The sequence below is a fragment of the Canis lupus genome, chromosome 25, assembly GCF_048164855.1.
Source record: "Canis lupus baileyi chromosome 25, mCanLup2.hap1, whole genome shotgun sequence".
In the NCBI taxonomy this organism is placed as follows: Eukaryota; Metazoa; Chordata; class Mammalia; order Carnivora; family Canidae; genus Canis; species Canis lupus.
Window position 1 is genome coordinate 32,499,074 of NC_132862.1, and position 14,711 is coordinate 32,513,784.

The window sequence follows — 14,711 nt, forward strand, 5'->3', positions numbered from 1 at the left end:
GAGTGATGGGCACATGGAGTTATTTCATTCTATTTCTGTATATATTTAAAATTTAACATAATAAAATTCAAAAATAAGACAAACGTAACTCAACGTTTTTTATTTTAAATTCAATTAACTAACTCAGCTTCTTAAAAGATCCTTACATATTCTCCAAGGGGCAAACTGTATAATGTATGTAAAGACTTAAGTACTACATTAGATAAAAATATATATATATATTATGCTTAACCAAGCCACATTAATTCTTCAAAAAAGAATTGTTTTTTGAAGATCACTCTGAGGGTCACTCAAATCTATTTGTCAAAAGCAAGAGGTTGGTAAACTGCAGAAGATTCAAACAAGATAGACATTACTGTAGCACTGAAATGGGATTAAGATTAATGGGAAGACAAATAACAAAAATTTTTAAAGCTGCCAAGCGAGCAGCTTCTGATATTTAGGATAGGAGATTCTTTTGGAAGTCTGTTCTACAAAAATTTAAATTACGTAACACACCTTCAAATGTACCCCGTCCAATCCCCCATCCACAACCCAAGCCTCCCATATCCTCAAATACCTTTCCAATGTAAATCCTGACTACTTTCCTGAGCAAACTAAGCTGCTAGCTATTACTAACTGGCTATAAGAACTACTTTTTTTTTTTTTTAAGATTTTATTTATTTTTTCATGAGAGACACAGAAATAAAGAGAGAGGCAGACACACAGGCACAGGGAAAAGCAGGCTCCATGCAGGAAGCCCAATGTGGGACTTGATCCTGGGACTCCAGGATCACGCCCTGGGCCGAAGGCAGGTGCTAAACTGCTGAGCCACCCCAAGAACTACTTTTAACCCAATCTAGATCTCAAAGTAAGCAGAATTTCCCTCATTGTACCAATTCTCCTCCAGCCACTGGAATCATTTTATTAAATAAACTTAGAGTAATTTACCAGGTTTCCTCTATTATCCAAAGGCACATGAGAAAACAGTAACTACACTGATTGTGTACTTTACAACATAGCACTTAGAGGACAAAGGAGTACAGAGATACATTAATATATATCAAGCCTTCAGGTAAGTTTTACATGCATTATTTCAATTGATTCTCACACTAATCCACAAGGTAGTTATTATTTCCAACTCATGAGTGAAGAAAACAGACTCAAAGATTAAATAACTTCACAAAAGTGTCAGGAGCTGCAATATATGCTAGACTATACTCAGTCTGAGCCCATGGAGCTTCCTTCACCCATCTCTTCCCACACAGGTTCTGTTTCTATGCATTATGAAAATGGTTTAGAAAAGGAAAATGTTAGGCTGTTATTCAGATAACTGGGGCCACTGTCAACAACATGTTTCACTCTCTAGCCCAAAGAAACAATTCTACTTCACCAGATAAATCATATTCCGGACTCAACCTAAATTCTCTCATGAATAACAATATTTTCCTTACTCTGTCTTTCCCTTTACTATACTCCCCCAAACCAAGTATAATTTAGCTTTCAAGATCTTTTGTGCATATCATCAATATATTCACCACATATCTATCATTCACTTGTGTTTTTATATATTAGTCCCTAAAGAACAGAAATCACATCTTAATTCATCTTCCATTCATTTTCATAGTACAAAACACAGCATTTATTTGCTCAATAGATGATGAGTCCTAATTAATTCCCAGTGTTTTAATTTCTACCACAAAAACCTCAGAAAATTCTGTATCTTTAAGAACCTTCATTTTTAAGATCTCAACTCTTACTTTCTAAGAAGAAATAGTCAGCTAAAGACTCAATTAAGTTTTTAGCACTGGCCTAAAACAACCTCTGTACTTTAAAATCCAAGATGGAGGGGTGCCTGAGTGGCTCAGTCAGTTAAGCATTTGCCTTTGGCTCAAGTCATAATTCCAGGGTCTTGGGATTAAGCCCAATATTTTGCATATACAAAATATTAAAAATTCACAGAACCTAAACAGAAATTCTATCACTCTCATATATAGAAAATTACTTTAGTTAATACACTTTAGTTGCATATTATTAGCAGCCTTACACATCCAAAGAAAACAAACATTAAAAGGGTGTTAAGATAATGAAATGAAAACACATAATTTCACTCCCTCAATTCTCACCAAAACTACTGTAAAGGTATTTTTTGAAAGCATAAATCCTCAAGAATGAGCAGAAAAGTAAAAGAGAAAATATAGCTAAGATGATTTTGGGAGCTGGAAAATAAGCAGAACCACTGGTAACTAACTTAGGACTTCCCCACACATCATATTCCATGCTTCATTGGGGACAGGAATCAATTTTAAGTTACACGACAGCAACTTCAAAAGACACAGCAAGTAAAAGAACTAGGCCAATGGAGGTGAGCGGAGCAAATAGGATGGTGTGACTAAAAAAGGGAATACTAGTGAAAGCTACTTTTGAATCAATAAGATAAACTACATATCCTTATCACATTCCACAAAATACCTCCTCTCCACAATCCTAGCAAAAATATAAAGACAACATCCATAGTTAAAAATGATTAGCCTGTGTCTCTGCCTCTCTCTCTCTCTTATCTGTGTCTATCATAAATAAATAATAAAAAAAATCTTTAAAAAAAATGATTAGCATACCAAAGAGAAAGGGACTGAGTTCTTACTGCAGAGACCCCTAGTCCTCTTTCTCCATTAATCTTTCAGAATGCTGGCAATCAAATCTTTATTCCTCATGTATAAAAATGGAGAACTATTCTCTGAGGGTACCTGAAAAGCACAAGACACAAGATCTTAAGGTCTAGGGCTCTCAAAAGACCGTCAACCCAGAAGCACCTGGGTGGCTCAGCCATGTAAGCCTCTGCCTTTGGCTCAGGTCATGATCCCAGAGTCCTGGGATCAAGACCCACATTGGGCTCCCTGCTCAGCAGGGAGTTCTCCTCCTCCCTCTGCTCCCGCTGCTTGTGCTCTCTCTTGGGTGCTCTCTCTCTCAAATAAAATCTTAAAAAAATAAATAAATAAACAAGCAAACAAACAAAGCCAACCCAAATAAGCCAAAGAGACACTGAAAGCTGACAAGTGTAAATATTTTCATCAACTTTAAAAAATTTTTTTGAGAGAGAACGTGTGCAAGTAGGGGTGGGAGGCTGCAGGAGGAGAGAGAAAGTACCTTAAGCAGGCTCCACACATAGCACAGAGCCCCATGTGGGGCTTGATCTCACGACCCTGAGATCATGACCTGAGCTGAAATCACAAGTCAGATGCTTAATCAACTGAGCTGCCTAGGCCCCCTCTAATCAACTTTTTAATCTTCCACAACATGTAATACAGTCAGGCAAGGCAGAAAAGGGCAACTGAAAAGTCTACCATGGAAGACAGAGACCAAAAACAAACTAAAACAAAAAACATGAAAACTATTTAAGAAAAAAACTTCAAGAAAAATTAATATCCACAGATAAGAAAAAAATGTTGCAATCATATGTCAAGAATAGAATACCAGGGGAACCTGGACGATTCAGTCAGTAGAGCATGAGACTTGATCTCAGGGTCATGAGTTTGAGACCCACATTGGGCATAGAGTTTACTTTAAAAAAAAAAAAAATAGAATACTATAGTCAAGGACCAAAAATAGAAACTATGAACATGATAAAAAAAAAAATGAAAAACTCAACAGAAGAACTAGATGATAAAGTTGAAGAAATCTAACTGAACAAAAAGACAAAGTTGTAAGCAGGAGGGAAAAAAAAATCTAAGAAAAGTGGAGTACCCCTCCAAAAATTCTCATTGGAATGATAAAATAGCATAAGGCATCACAATGAAATCATTTAGGACAAAGTTCCAAAACTGAAAAACAAGAGTTGCCAAACTGAAAGGGCCTGATGAATGCCAGCAAACAAAGATAAAGAGATCCACATCAAAGAATTACAGTGGAATTTCAAAACACTAGAGACTATTGACAGATTAACAGCTTTCAGTGAGGGAAAAATCAGAAACATGAATGGCTTCAGATTTCTCAGCAGTTAACTGAAGCAAGAAGATAATAAAACAGTGTCTTTAAAATTCTAAAGAAAAGTATTTTCCAACCTAGATTTCTATACCTAGCCAAACTATCAATCAAGTATCTAAAAATATAGTGACAATTTTCACACACTCCTGATTTCAAAGAACATACTTCCTATTTACTCTTTCTCAAAAAGCTACTAAAGAATAGGGTCTCCTTCCCCCAATGACAGAATAAATCAATAAAAAGGCATGACATGTGGAAAACAAAGGTGCTACATGGCCAAGGGATAAAGGAATTCCCTACGTGGTAAGTAAAATTCTGATCAGAGCAGTGTACCACATGTAGAGGGCAATGAAGCCTCTACAGTAAGACTCAAAAAAAAAAAAAAAAAAAAAAAATGAGTCAAACCCTTGCTGCCAATGTACCTGAGGGAAGATATCTATTTACTTGAAATAAACATCAAAAGATCCTTAGTAAAGAACTGTACCAAATCATCCTATTATTCATAGGTAGAAGAGACTCTGGGATACGCCTCCTGGTTTAAGTTGACATTACCTTAATGAATCAACATCAGTCATAACTCTATCAACAGAATGGGGGTCAGGATTTCTGTGATTCTGTTAGTCCAGTGAAGACATTTTGTATAAATAGATTACTTAAACCCAGATAGGTAAAACAAGAATTACTTAGGATTAAATAAACTGATTTAACTATGGTTAATATTTTATCTTTAATGGTTACAGAGAGAAAATATTTTCTTCTTAATCTATCTTTAAACTTCAATTTAAAATATACTTTGTGTAAGTAATAATTTAAATAATATCTTGATTCAGTATCCTCAAAATTCCAAGGGAAAAATATTCTGTGAAAGATCTTAATACTAGTTATAATTAATAAGCCACCAGAACAATTAAAGAGCAATTCTGTAGGAAAATACTAAATATATTAATTGGGCCTTATCTAAACTGATTTTGTTTTTACCTTTTTATAAACCAGATAAGAATGTTTCCCTCCGAGAAGAAATGTGTGGGAAATATCAGAAAGGGAGACGGAACATAAAGACTCCTAACTCTGGGAAACGAACTAGGGATGGTGGAAGGGGAGGAGGTTGGGGGGTGGGGGTGAATGGGTGACGGGCACTGAGGGGGGCACTTGACGGGATGAGCACTGGGTGTTATTCTGTATGTTGGTAAATTGAACACCAATAAAAAAAATAAATAAATAAAATAAAGCACCTACTATTGCTAAAAAAAAAAAAAAAAAAAAAAGAATGTTTCCCTCCTATCAGGATAAAATTGGATAAACAAATTGGTAATCATGACTACAAGAGAAATGTAACATATAAAAAAAGATAACTTATAATTACGTATGATAGGGAACAAGGACTGCACCTCAAATGTAGAAATGATGCCTAGTAAGTCCTCCCAGAAACTAATTTAGTATGTCTTCTATATTTCTGGGTTCCCAGGTTTAATAGGAATAAAGAATATCACTTCCCAATAGACTAGAATATTGAAAAATATGGAAACCTCAGAACCAGAAGACCCTAGTTTTAAATACTGCAGTGAAAATTCGCTGAGATAAATTAGACAGCTTTGGTTCCTGATCTCGTAATTAAGCAAGTAAATAAGTTACTACACTTTACAAAATATCTAGACTCTTAAACCTCATGCCAAATGTATGCAGTTTTGCTAACCAGACAATAGGAAAGTCTGTATTAATCAACTTCTCATTAGACCTGTGAAAATTATCCAAAAAAAAAAAAAACAAATCAGAAGATTAAACAAATTTATGTGGTCAAATTTGTGTCTTAAGGGGCAGGAATCTGGCCACAGGAATGGTTATGGGAGAAAACTGACACTTTGTTTTGCTACAATTTTGAGCGAGCATATCCACAAGTTTCATACCTGGATGGTAAATAAAACAGAACAGAGCACTTTACACCCTTAAATTTAAAAAAAAAAATTTTTTTTTAATTTTTAAAAGGGCCTATGTGGATTTCGTCCTCAAAATAAATCATCTCATCTCTAACTCTGGCAATAATGAACTCTGAAGATATATAATTAATGTGAGAAAATGACTGCTTTTTACCACAAAGAAGCTTACTGTAAACTTAGTAATTTTCCAGGGCTTTTATTTGTTAAATACCTTCTAAAATAAAACAGTCCTAAATCTAGATTCCTTCACAAACCTTTGCAAATACACTATTTTTTTAAATGCTTATTTTTCCCTTTTAGTGAGTGGTATCATAAAACTACTTTTCTAAATTATTTTTTAAATGAATTTAAATTCTAGTTCCAGTAATCAAGAATACTGTCATTTTCTGTATAGCTCCTGCATTGAAGGACTCCTTATAGCTGCACCTAGCTGCCTCTTAAATATTCAAGCCTAACTGATCCATCAGTTGATTGAAAACAGAAAAGAAAAATATGCCAGGAAAAACCGCTAACCATTTTTTATATCTAATCTCATTTAACTCTCACAACTACCCTACCAGGTAGGTGATACCACCATTTTATGTTAATACAGCTGGGAGATTCTAAATGCCCTGATCCCAATATAAAATTAACTGTTCTTTCCACTTCACTATATTACTGATTTTAGGAAAATCCTCTGTCTTTTTCGTTCTTCATTTCTGCCATCTTCCAACTTTCAAATCACTTAAGTTTGGTGAAAAAGGAAGGAATTACACAAACTTGAAATGCTAAATAATTATGGCATTTCATCATCTCACCAAAACCTTATTAATTTGCATATACTACCTCCTTAAGAGTTATATCTTAGAAATTACTTAATGGTAAACAATGGTATCTCCTTGTTTTCTTCAATTTTTTTTAATGAATGAGATGAAAGAATTTTTTGCTAAAACTTGACTCACAATTTATAATTTTTCATATGCAAAGTGCCTGTCAAATCTTTTGACAATTTATCCAGTGGGTGCTTAAATAAATTATGTGTTCAATTATTAAAAAGAAAAGCCTGACATCAGTGGATAATTATGAGTTATATGAAAAAAAGGAACTAGTATATCTTACTTCCCTTTTTTTGCACCTCCACCTAAAACAAAAGGGTTCTAGTATTTCAATAAGAAAATACTTATTGAATACTAAGGCAATATGGAAAGCAATCTTATACTTTTAATAGTGGCCTTATCACTCCTAATTAAATGGATTTTTCTTTAAAATGTGACATTTGTCAGCCACATCAATAAGATATAATTCCTAACAGCAGATAGCTTATGAAGCACTACACAACTATAAACACAGAAGTCAAAAGGAATAAATGCCTTTAAGCAAGATAGGAAGTAAAACAGAGTTTAAAAAAAAAAATTAGGGATCCCTGGGTGGCGCAGCAGTTTGGCGCCTGCCTTTGGCCCAGGGCGTGATCCTGGAGACCCGGGATCGAATCCCACGTCGGGCTCCCCGTGCATGGAGCCTGCTTCTCCCTCTGCCTATGTCTCTGCCTCTCTCTCACTCTCTCTGTGACTTGAGACTATCATAAATAAATTTTTTTAAAAAATTAAAAAAAAAAATTATGGGATGCCTGGGTGGCTCACTGGTTGAGTGTCTGTCTTCTGTTCAGGGCATGACCTGGAGTCCTGGGATCGAGTCTCATATCGAGCTCCCTGCATGGAGCCTGCTTCTGCCTCTGCCTATGTCTCTGCCTCTCTTTCTCTCTCTCTCTCTCTCTCTCTGTGTGTCTCTCATAAATAAATAAATAATCTTAAAAACAAAATTAGACTTACAACTGAGAATAACAACATCCTTTATTATTTATAATATGTAGGCACCATGGCAGCAATGACTCTTACTTAACAAAAATCATGAATCTTATATCATATACCAGGGAGCTATTCAGAGTTCTCCTAACACACTACCTTCTTTCTCATTTCTGATACTCTGAAAACCCTATTTATCCCATTTACTGAAAATAGCTTTCTAATTCATCCCTTAAAATACAACTCCCCTAAGATTTCCTTCATCTCCCCCATTACAGCTTCACTTTCTGGGCCTTACATGAATATCTACTGGGTTTTTTTTTACTTACATAGAAAGCTGTTTTTAATTACTTATTTATTAATCAGATAAGCTTTATCTATGTGCAAAGAATTTACAACCACGATCTTTTTACTTGTGTAAATTACAAAATCCTCAAAAATCACATTTTCCATCTTCAAGATGTATATTTCACACTTTACTGAAGAAAAAAAGGATCTGGAAAAAATAATAAAAACATAAATTCGAGGTACTTGGCTGGCTCAGTCAGTTTAGCATGAGACTCTTGATGTCAAGGTCATCAGTTTGAACCCCAAATTGGGTGTAGAGATTACTTAAAAATTTAATAAAAAAAAAAAAAAAAAAAAAAGCTTTTTAAACATAAACTCAACTTTGAGACTAAAACAAGTAGTTCAAACAATCGTCATTCACAATTGTCACTACCCGCAGTCCTCAGTCACAGACTTTCATCCTTTTAAAATAAACAAGTTATCTGGTAAAGTTTAAAAATATTAACACTGAGGGGTACTTGGGAGGCTCAGTGATTAAATGTCTGCCTTTGGCTCAGACTGTGATCCCAGGGTCCTGGGATTGAGTCCCACATCAGGCTCCCTGCAGAGAGCCTGCTTCTCCCTCTGCCTATGTCTCTGCCTTTCTCTCTGTGTCTTTAATGAATAAATAAAATCTTTTTAAAAAATATTACACTGAATAAATAACAAAAATATCACACTGAGATTTTAATATTAAATTAAAATTCCAATCTTGCAAAGCTAAACATGATTTAATATGTTTGCAAAGGCAAGCAGAAAGGCTAAGTATTTCACCAAATAAGATAAATAACAGCTCTCAACCACAAATCATGACTCCAAAGCTCTCAATATTCCACTTCAAAGGAAGATATAGAGGAGTGCCTGGGTAACTCAGTCAGCTAAGCATCTAACTCTTGATTTTAGCTCAGGTCATGATCTCAGGGATGTAAGATCAAGCGCCACGTCAGGCTCCACACTGGGCATGGAGCCTGATTAGAATTCTCACTCTTCCTCACCCTCTGTCCCTCTCCTGATTCTTTCTGTGTCTCTCTTTAAAAAAAAAAAAAAAAAAAAAAAAAGGAAGACAGAAAACCAGTTTTCAATATCAAATTATGAACTACTTTGAGAGACTTTTCCAGCTTCTTTTATAGCAGAAAGGGCTAGTTATTCCCTAACACTCATTTCTTTCTTTTTATAAAATTCCTTAATTTTAGCTGAGCACATGGCTGTCCAGCTAGATATATTAACCAGCCTTCCTTTCCCAACTATGTATGTTCCAATGACTAAACTCTCACCCATAAAACATGAGTCAAAGCAATACATGCCACTTCCAGATCATGTTTTCAAAAGAATGAGGTATGAACTCACTCTCATTGCCCTTTCTCTCTTGCCCCTGGTTGGTGGAAACTGTGGAGTAGTCATGTTCGACCTGGAAACCATGTTAAGTCAAAGCCACCCCCTAAACAACCTTTTGTTTTATTATAAGAGAGAAATAAACATTAAGCATCCTTAAACACGGTAGTATTTTCACAGAGCAGTTAAGCCTTTATTAGCTCCTGACATTTACCACCTAAAAGGAAATGTCAACAATAGCCTCTTTTCTCTTTGGTATTTTTCACTACAACTTCTTTTTAAGACACTTACCCTAATAAGGGTAGTAACAAGGCAGATACACTCCTATTAAACTTCTAAACCTTAGTTGAGAATGTGCTGAAGTAGTCACATCATTGACTGTTTCACCAAACGTTCTGGTTCTCAAAATGGCAGATTGTAGTCTCATCTTCTAGGTTTACCTTTCTACAAAATTGAAAGGTACTATCTTTGAGAACTACTGACTCAAGGAGAATTCCTTTAAAAGCTCTGTCAGTTCTGAGAATCACTACTCTAACATTCAAGTCAAATCTCTCATTAGAATGTAAAAATGCCACAGAGTACTGGACAAATATTTCCTAGGCACCCACAAGACAATAATTCCCCCAAAGTAGCACAAGGCTATACAAATAATAAAGGGACAATGAACTGTATAGTATGACATTATTACACTACTACCTCACATCAAACAAAGGGGCCCTCTCTCCTAAATTAAAAAGTATATAGTTCATTATTCCTAGTCATTAGATTAAAAAAATAATAAAATATTTTTATAATATTCTGAGTGATGAAAAACTGCAGACATGAATACATGAATATTTTCCATGATAAAGTTAATAGGTTATCTTCATTTCTCAGACTTTCATGTTTACAGAGATCCAATTATAAGGTCTCTCACAAGGTACTGTGAACTGTACCCTTAGGCCTATCACATTTTTTGGAAAGTGGCCAAGGAGATGCCTGAATCATTCTCTTAAAACTCAAAAATGCAAATGATTAAAATTCAAAACTGAAGACATTCACATTGTACAAACAAGCACTAGTACCCTGGTATTCTCATTTTTCAGGCATTAAAAAAAAATGAAAATGCTGCCCAGCTCTCATACTGTCTCCAACACGAAATGGGTCTCCACCATGTAACTTGAAGCATATATAAACAAAGCTTAATTTTTTGGAATTTGCTTTTCTATTTTAAATAAGCTAAAAGGACAGGATAAACCACTTATTTGCTCTAGATTTCAGGACAATCTGAGAAAGAACAGTGCAAAATCATTTTTAAAGTCTTGGGCTCTGTAAAGAACAGAACAAAGTCAAATGGGCAAGAATTTCAAAAGAGAAATTCCACTAATGGACAGATAATTTCTAGATGCCCTAGGGAAGCTACAGAGACTATCGCTTTTTTACACTCTATCATTTACATTATGTTAAAACATCACCTAACTTTTATCCACAATACAGCCCACATGGGACTCCCTTGAGAAAGTACATATGCCCATGTATGAATTTTCCATATACCTCAAAACTTAAAAATTATAACATAAGCCTTTCTAAACTAAATCATACACTTCTTTGCCTTCCTGAACAAGTTAAATATTCTCTATGATCCAGAATCACTAATAAGATCATCAATTACCATGCTGAACATGTTATAAATACTGACTCAGCTCTAGGAATATTAATTCCCAAACTATATGACCTTAAAACTGTTTTTAAATTCTTGTTTCTAACACTTGAAATCTGACCCCTCTTCACTATCAAGATGCTAGCCATCACTTCCAGCTCCTATCCATTTGTGTTTCTCTAGTAACACTTCTCCTGTCCCAATTTTGCTATTTCTCATCTACTATAGTCTGAAAAACTAAGTATCATAAATTGTCATAACTAGAAAAAGGATTCAAGAGCAAAGGTCACATAAAAAAGTAAAATATGCAAATTTTTTATGAATGGTTTTGCTTGAAAAAGACCCAAAGATGGGGATTCTTCATTTCAAAAGTTTCATTTAAAAAAATAAATAAATAAAGTTTCATAAAAGCCAATAATACCTTAACAACTGATTTCTACCTATTTTCTAGATTTATTTTCATGAAGTCAATTGGCACAAAAAATAGATTTAATGGACAATGAATATATACTAACAATTAGGAAAATATCCTTATGAGACTAAAAATAAACATGAAATCAGAGACTAAAAATAAAAACTTTTTAAACTTTATTATAGCATTAGGCTCCATCCCGGTCAGAAAAATGACTTAGAGAACTTTTTAACATTCTTCCATTAAAAAAAACAAAACAACAACAAAAAGAAACCTATGTTAAAGAAAAATTTTGGTTTCAAATATTGTAGAACACTTTAACTTGCCAACATATTTTCCCACTTCTAGCTTCATATTTGCACTATTTTCATATCACCATGTCCTAAGGCAGATTAAAAATAGAAATGCAGTTTTATACCCTATAACAACTTATCCCTATTAACATTATATCAGCACTAGGAAACAAGTAAAAATAACACTTTAATGAAAAGTAACAGGTATTGCAAATTCTCCCACTCTTCCTTTAAAAAGGACATTTCATGGAATCTGCAGAAAGTGTATTCTATTCGTGAGTAAAACAAATAGAAAAACAGTATAAAGATGTAAACTTATCCCAATTTTGATTTAATGCAATTCTAAGCAAAACTTCAAATAACTGACTTTTTAAAAACTTAACCAAATTAATCTAAAGTTTATCTGCAAGAACAAGGGAAGGCTAGTTAACAAATTGTGAAAAGGAATTATGCGCCTTGCCCCTCCATATATGTATATAGTCTAGAGCACTACAGCAAATGAAACAATGCACTACTGCTATATGAATAAGGCCCAAATACAGTGCTTATTAACTTGCTTTTAAATTTTATATTACATATTCTTGTCAAAAGTTGATGAAAACTGTAACTCTCTCCCCAGAAAAATGCACATATGCACATTCACATAAAGTTGTATATGTCAAGAAATCCATGGAAGGATCTAACAAAGAAGGCTCTTAAAGCCTATCTATAGAAACTCCTGAGGCCAATGGATCCCAGGTTAAATATCCCTAGTAGAGGAACCAGAATTATAGCTCAAATCTACTAACTGATAATCAAAATTAGCAACTCCAGTAGGAAAAAAGATCCCCAACATAAAATTCTAAGAAAACCAGGTATTTGGAAAAACTGGAAACTAGCAACCCATCTTCATACAATATGGCAAAATAGACCCCATACAGATTAAAACACATAGTTTTAAAGATCATTATAATATGTAGAAAAATAAAACAGGTGAATATTTAGTTCATCTCAGAGAAAGTCATATTTTCTAAGCAAATAAGTCTTAGAAGAAATCACAAATGAGAAAAAATAATGCATTATGCTACATAAAATGGGAAACTTTTGAATATATAAAACCATAAGCAATTTTAGTAATAAACTTTTAAAAAGCTACCAAAAATATGAAAAGCAAAGGGCTGTATCTAAATAGCTGTTACCAATAAGAAAAATGTTAACATCCACCACAGAAAAATACATCAAAAAGCCTCAAACAGCTAATTCACAAAAATGAGCTAATGCACAAAATTGCATATATAGACATTAAATAGTTCAACTTCACTAGTTATCAAAAAGAAAAAAAAGTTATGAGCTACTATTTTTCAGCCACCAAATTGATAGTGGTATGGGAAATGCTTTTCAAAAAAACTAAATTTTTATTAATTTTGTAAATTATTTTAAAATAATTTCAAAGCCTTTTGAAGCAGTAATTTCAAAGAAATATCATGAGATGCAGTTCATGACTCATGTGGAAGGATGTTCACCGTAGCATTATTTAGAACAAAAAAATGGGCAACAAATGGTCAATAAAAGAAATGTTTAGTAGGTCAAACTATATTCTTATTAGAAATAACAATATTATGCAGCCATTTAAAAACATTTGAAGAATATTTGATGATTTGGGATATTTTTATAACATAATATCATGTAACCATTAAACAACATTTTTAAAAGAATATTATACATTTAAAAAGCACTAGAGTATTTTTATAAGAATAAGGATATAGGAAAATGTCCACAGTGTAATACTAAAGAAACAGGACTGATTTTATGGCCCAAGCGAAAAACTAACTGATCAATATTTATTGAACAATCAATACTTATTGGTCAACAGATCAACCATAGAAAAATAACAAAAAAAAAATCACCAAAACATTTAGTTTTTTTCTAAATGCTGCTAATTCTAAACACTTTTCAAATCTGCTATAAGTAAAAAAAGGTATTTAAATATATGTATCACATATTCCAATCATAGTTTTCTTAAGATTTTATTTATTTATTCATGAGAGACAGAGAGAGAGAGAGAGAGAGAGAGAGAGGCAGAGACACAGGCAGAGGGAGAAGCAGGCTCCATGCAGGGAGCCCGACGTGGGACTCGATCTCGGGACTCCAGGATCACGCCCTGGGCCAAAGGCAGACTTTAAACCACTGAGCCACCCGGGCTGCCCCTCAAATCATAGTTTAAAGAAAAAAGACAATTTTAAAATGGTTTGCGGCTTAATTATCAAAATTTTTTTGTCTAAACTACATTTTGTGATGTTTAAAATCTACAAAACTAAAAAGGTTTTAAATTACCCCAGTAACTTAGTATTCATTCCTTAAGTAATCTAGTCTTAATATTATATGTGTTGCATATGTGCCAAAATTTGTGGCATCATAACTACCAAACTAAAATTGCAAAACATGCTTGTTATTGAAAGAATAATAGCAAACAGTGGACGAGTTCAGACAATTCATTAGTCTTAGTTTTAAGTTTATAGAAGTATAGTTGCCTTTCTAACATACAGCAAAATTATCTAATATTTACATTATACGTCATGCTCCTCACTGTTTTCAAGTACCTCTTACAATCTTCAGCATTAACCTAAGAGGCAATCATTTGAATATTCAAATAAAAACATAAGCTTAAATATACAAACCAAAATATTTCACTTTTTTTAACCTAAGTATGTATATTAATATACAAACCCAGAGACAGAAAATACAACATATTTTCCACTCTCAACATGTGAAATCATGTCCCAGGAGGTGGGGGAGGGGTGTGCTGGGTAATCGCCCCAGAAATATAAAAGGGGATGAGATTACACAACTGCCCTCTAAATATATTTCTGTGTAGAAGAGTCCAGAGGTCCAGGAATTATATGAACGGCGAATTTCCTGTTGAGGAAAAAAGAATTACCTTTCCTATCACCCCATTCACTCTCACCTGTGACGTCACTTTTTAAAAATCCACCAACCAAAACTATTCCTTTCAATTACATCTACTTAGCACTAAACGGTACTTGCTGTGGG

At 33.8% G+C, this 14,711-nt stretch overlaps 1 protein-coding gene across 8 annotated transcripts in view; it reads right to left on the minus strand.

Annotated features, from left to right (window-relative positions):
* The window catches only part of ATF7IP (activating transcription factor 7 interacting protein), a 112,287-nt gene that overhangs the window by 95,887 nt on the left and 1,689 nt on the right, over nt 1–14,711 (minus strand). The window lies entirely within an intron of this gene.